Source organism: Camelus bactrianus, chromosome 14 (genome assembly GCF_048773025.1).
Source record: "Camelus bactrianus isolate YW-2024 breed Bactrian camel chromosome 14, ASM4877302v1, whole genome shotgun sequence".
NCBI lineage: Eukaryota > Metazoa > Chordata > Mammalia > Artiodactyla > Camelidae > Camelus > Camelus bactrianus.
The window spans coordinates 40,730,464-40,735,812 of record NC_133552.1 but is presented as its reverse complement, the minus strand read 5'-3'; the positions used below and the strand labels follow the sequence as shown (position 1 = coordinate 40,735,812).

At 39.7% G+C, this 5,349-nt stretch overlaps 1 pseudogene; it reads right to left on the bottom strand.

Moving 5' to 3' along the window:
* Window positions 1–1,727: 1,727 nt before the first annotated feature.
* On the bottom strand, window positions 1,728–2,979 carry LOC105083648 (protein unc-119 homolog A pseudogene; annotated as a pseudogene).
* Between the last annotated feature and the right edge of the window lie 2,370 nt (window positions 2,980–5,349).

The window sequence follows — 5,349 nt, the reverse complement described above, 5'->3', positions numbered from 1 at the left end:
GAATGGGCTGGTCCATCATGGCTAAGAAAGTGTGCGTGTTTGTGGGGAAGGTAGAGAGGGGAGAGGATGGTTCTTGGAAAGAAGCAGTGAGGCATTTAATTTGTCATTAGTATTATCTGGATCTAGAAATTCATACTAACAGCATTCTTGTCGGCTTCTTTCTAACTCCTGTTCTCATCTCTGTCTTTGCATGTCCTACATTCTTTACTCTGACTATAATGTTGGCATTTTTAATGTTATTTATACTCCAATGAATTCCACAGTTTTATTTCTAGCCCAGACATCCTCCCTGAATTAAAGACTGATGATGAGCTGATTAATTCATTCCTTTATTCATTTTTTCACTATTTATTGAAATCTACCTTTGTGCCAGGCAGTGTTCTATGTCTTGGGGATACAGCAATTAAATATAGCATTCTTTTGGGTTTCTAATCCATATTTTTATCTTTTTCATCTTTTTATCTCTTTTTTCTTTTCTGTTTGAATTCGGGGTAATTGCTTAAAAGGTATTTTGCATTATTTCTATGAAATCACTTTTGGAACACCTTGTAAGGCATTTTTGTCATGGTGTTGACTTTCACTAGTGCTTTTTTGTTTTTTCAAGTGTCTAATAATTTTGGATTTTGCACTCAGCCACAATGTTGCCTGCATAGAATGATGTCATTTCTGAGCAGTTTTACATTAGCTATGGAACCAATGCATAACAAATGAATCATTTGTTTCTTGGCAACTTAAAAAAAATTAGCGTCTTAAGTTGAAACAGAGAGGCTCTCTGGTTGTGTCCTTATTGTACAAAGAAAATACTAATCTCATTTATTCTTTATTGTTTCTTGAGGGTATAGCCCTTTGAGTGCCAAGATCTTCCCTCCCATATCCTTTTGGTCATTAAAATAAAAGCTCTAGAATATTTCAGCAGAGCCTCCATCCCTCTAGCCAACAGTTTGTGTCAACTTGATGTTTAATAGTGTCTTTTCTTATTTTGTGTATTTTTTATTAAGACTATTGAGTATTTAAGACATATAAAAATTGTAGAAAATAAGGCAGTAAAGGCCACAAATACCACATACAAAGATTAAACATAAAATACTATCAATAGAATCAAAGTTTTCTGTGAAAACTTTCCCAATCCTATTTTCATTCTTTTCTCCTCAATTATCTTGATTATGAAATTGACATTTAAAAATTTCATGGAGATTTTTATACTTTTTCCACATATCCACAAACTCCAAAATATACACATTTTTCTATAATAGTACTATACGGTATATATCTTTCTGCAACTTTAATGTGACAAAAAAAAAAGCTGTGAGATTAAATCATATTGATACATACAGCATTAGTCATTCATTTTCATTTTCCATATTGCATTTCATTGTTTAAATATGTCACAATTTGTTAATCTGCTTATATTCTGTTTGTAGATACTTAGGGTATCACCACACTTTGATACTAAATGCAGTGCTCCCAAGAACATTCTTCTATTTTTTTTGTTGAGGTATAGTCAGTTAACAATATTGTGTCAATTTCTGGTGTTCCGCACAATTCTTCAGTCATATATGAATACACATATATTCATTTTCATATTCTTTTTCACCATAAGCTACTACAAAATATTGAATATATTTCCCTGTGCCCAAGGACATTCTTTTTCTTTTTTTTTCTTTTTTTTTTTTAGAAAAGGGGAAAGAGTTTATTGAAAACTATATACAGCTGGTCCAGCCCCTACCACAGGCTGCAGTTGGGTTGGTTCCTTCCACCCCTCAGGCAGTATCTCAGCCCCTGATGGTAGAGGCCAGGGCTAGGGTCAGGGCCCAGACTCCCTTGGGAAGCTTGACTGCCAGATCCCACGTGAATCTTCGTCTGTGAATTTATGACTCTAAATGGCCTGTTGGTGGTGGGCCGGGGACAGGGAATGGGTCCCTGCCCTGACCTAGTCAAACCTGGATAGGGGAACACTATTCTGAAACTTGGGCCCAAGAGGCCCAGCTAGTTTGTTGAGAACTCCTAGCTACTCCTCTCACAGGAGGCCTTCCTGGACACGGAGGCAAAGAGCCCCCGTACCATCCCACGCCAAGTGCCAGGCCCCATGGGCTGCATGGACTTGGGCTGGAGAAACCAGGCACCCTTCCACCCAACAGTGACTCAGGGTCCAGGGCTTCTGGAGCATTCCTCAGGCAGAAGACTTAGGGTTGAGAGGTGAGTGTTGGGGTGGTCATGGTGGAGGGCCCAGGACCCTCCTGGGGTGGGGGGCAGTTTTGGGGTCAGGGCGTCCCACTGTAGGAATAGTCTGCTTTGTGCATCACCAGCCAGTCATCCATGAAGTAGAAGCTGTCAGACTGTGTTTCATGGGGGTGACGGATCATCTCGTTGATTAGCTCCTCGGAGAAAGAAGGGGGAATTCGTAGATGTGCTCGCAGGTGTTCTTGCTGCTGGGGATGCAGAAGCCGAAGTGGAAGTCAAAGCTTTTGAGCAGCTGGTTGCAGGAGTGCCTCTCAGTCATGTGGAAGTTGTTGACAGGCTTGTCTCCCACTGTGAACCCCACTGTAGCTCCCACCTGCCTCAGGCGGAGGAAGGCAGGCATGAACTGGCAGCGGACAAAGCGCCCAGCACTGGGGTCCAGGTCCCACAGGTTGATGGGCAACCGCTCTGAGGCTGGGGGCTTCTTGATTTCGAAAAGGGCAGTGCCTGAATCCATGTCCCGAATCTTGAACCTGACGAAGTCAGTCTTGTGGATGTTTTCCTCAGGGGAGCACAGGTAGTCACCCGTGATCCGCTGCAGCCCCAGCACGTCCTCTGGCCCAATGGGCAGTTTCCTCTGCAGCGGCCCCAGCCGGGGCCCCAGGCCTGCCTCCACCTCCAACTTGGACCCGGATTTGGATTCTGCCTGCGGCTCTGGCTTGGGGTCCATGCTCGGCCTGAGGCCCCTGGAGCGGGCTGCACCCTCATCCCAGCCCCGCCGCCACCCTTCTTCACCTTCATGGCCTCGCGGGGCCGCGGCTTGCCTGCTGCCACCTCGGCTGCCTGAGCCAGCTGAGCCCAAGGACATTCTTATGTAAGTTTCTTTGTATACAAGTTTCTATAGTATTTTGTCAGCCAAGGGAGGCTGACATGGGGTTCTAGGAGGTGAGCAGCCCAAACGAAAAAATGCATGAGGAGTTGCCATACCACTGGACAGACTTCAGCCAGAGACATCATGGGGTTAACAACACTTTATTGCCACAGAGAGGTGAGCGCCTACGATGCATCTGTCCTGCTTTTATCTGTTTTCTGTCAGCACATGCGCGGTCAGAGTTTCTTTGTTCTTTAGGCTTACAGAATATCTCTAGCACATGCATACTTCTATTTTCTTTGTTCTAAATCTTATATAATTGACTCATGCGTGGAGCAATTATTTACTGCATACTACAAACATGCTCTGTAGTCGTGGCCTTGGGTCCCACGGCCTTAACTTATCTCAAGGCTCTGGCCATGGCCTTGGGTCCCATGGCCTTAACTCATCTCAAGGCCAACTCACATATTTATACCCAGTAATTGCTGAGTCCTAGAGTACGTAAATTTCAAACTTTACTAGCTATTTCTAGATTACTTTCCAAAGTTGTTTTTTAAATCAGTTTACAACTACAAACCAACAGTGCACGAAGTTTCCTATCATTCTACAGATTTATCAACACTGTATTATCATACTTTTAAAAATTTACCAATCTCATGAATCTAAAATAATATTTTATTGTGATTAACTTGTATTTCCACAATTAGTACGAGGCTGGCATTTTGTAATAGATGTATATTTAATTTCATCTTCTTTTCATTGCCAGTTCATATACTTTATTTACGTTTTCTATTAGGTCTATCTTACTTAAATTATTAAAGAAGTTCTTCATAAATTCAGATACTGATCTTTAACTTATTCATAGTGAATATTTGTCTCTGATCTTTTTTATGTTATTTTTCTATGATTTTTATCAGTAAGAAGTTTTTAGTTTCAAAGCAGTCGGGTATATAAAACTTTTAAATGGTTTGTGCTTTTTTTATATCTTGTTTAAGAATTTCTTTCTGTCCTGGGGTTATCAAGATAGTCTTTTTTTGTTCTTTGCACAAAAAGTCTTAAAGCTTAACTTCACATTTAGGTCTTACAATCCACATGGAATTTATTTTTGCCTATGGCTTGAAACAAAGTTCCAAATTTATTTAGTCCACATGGATAATTAACTATAATTGACTAGTGCATTATTTTCCCACTGATCTATAACACTAACTCTTTGACTTGTCAAGTGTTCCCTATGAGCAAAAACAAACGATCATTGTCAAATCAGACTCACATTTATGTCTGACCCAGGATCAAGCTTTATAAATAATTTTAAGGATACTGATAATTAAGAAACCCAAGTTAAACAAGCAACTATAGATGGTTCTTGGAGACCTAACTATTACATGAGATATTTCAAAGAGGTTGGCAGTCACATAACTTACAAAGATGAGCACTGTATATCTGTCAGGAGATGGCTCCACTGTTTACTCAAAAAGTTACATTTCCAAGGGATCCAAGTCCCCCAAATCCATTGACTCCAAATTGGTTGTCCATAAGTCACCTAGACAGACCAGAAAATTAGCATTTCCTCCTCCATGAGCTAATACCTTTAATGTGTTTGCCAGAAAGTCTTCCATATGTTATTTTTTTTTTTTTTTTTGAGAAAATTTGACCAGATCACCTTCTTTCTTTTCTGGGAGCATCACCTTCATGAGTTTGATAATGAACCTCAGCCCTGCGTGAACCATTTTCCTTCTACAGGCCTAAGTGAATGTGGGTTCTGTGGCCCTAGGATCTTCTACCAATCTGTCAATTCCTGTACCAAAATCACATTGAATTAAGAAGGACATAGGAAAGCATAGCACAGTAGCTAAGAATGCGAGCTAGACGGACCATGTTTATTCTGGGTTCTGCTGTTTAATGTGTAATCTTAGGTACCATTCTCTGCCTCTGATTTTGCATCTCTTTGGGTTACTTTCAATACAAATGTATGCAATTTCAGAAAAATGCCTTGCATTTGTAACCCCTCAATAATTTTGTTATTCCTATTATTATGTAGTTTTATCATGGTAAAAACTGTTATAAACTGCTGCAGTCCCCACCCACTACATATACTTTTCACATACTTTCTTATTCTTCTTCAAAATTATATTGGCAATTTTTAACCTTTAAATCTTTACTATATATTATAGAATCAACTTTTCAGTAATTTTGAGTGTAGTAATCAATTGATAATTTATATAAGGTATCTTTGTATTCTTGATCATAGGAATATTTCTCCATTCATTAAAGTCTTTAAGGACTTTTAATTTTTATAATTT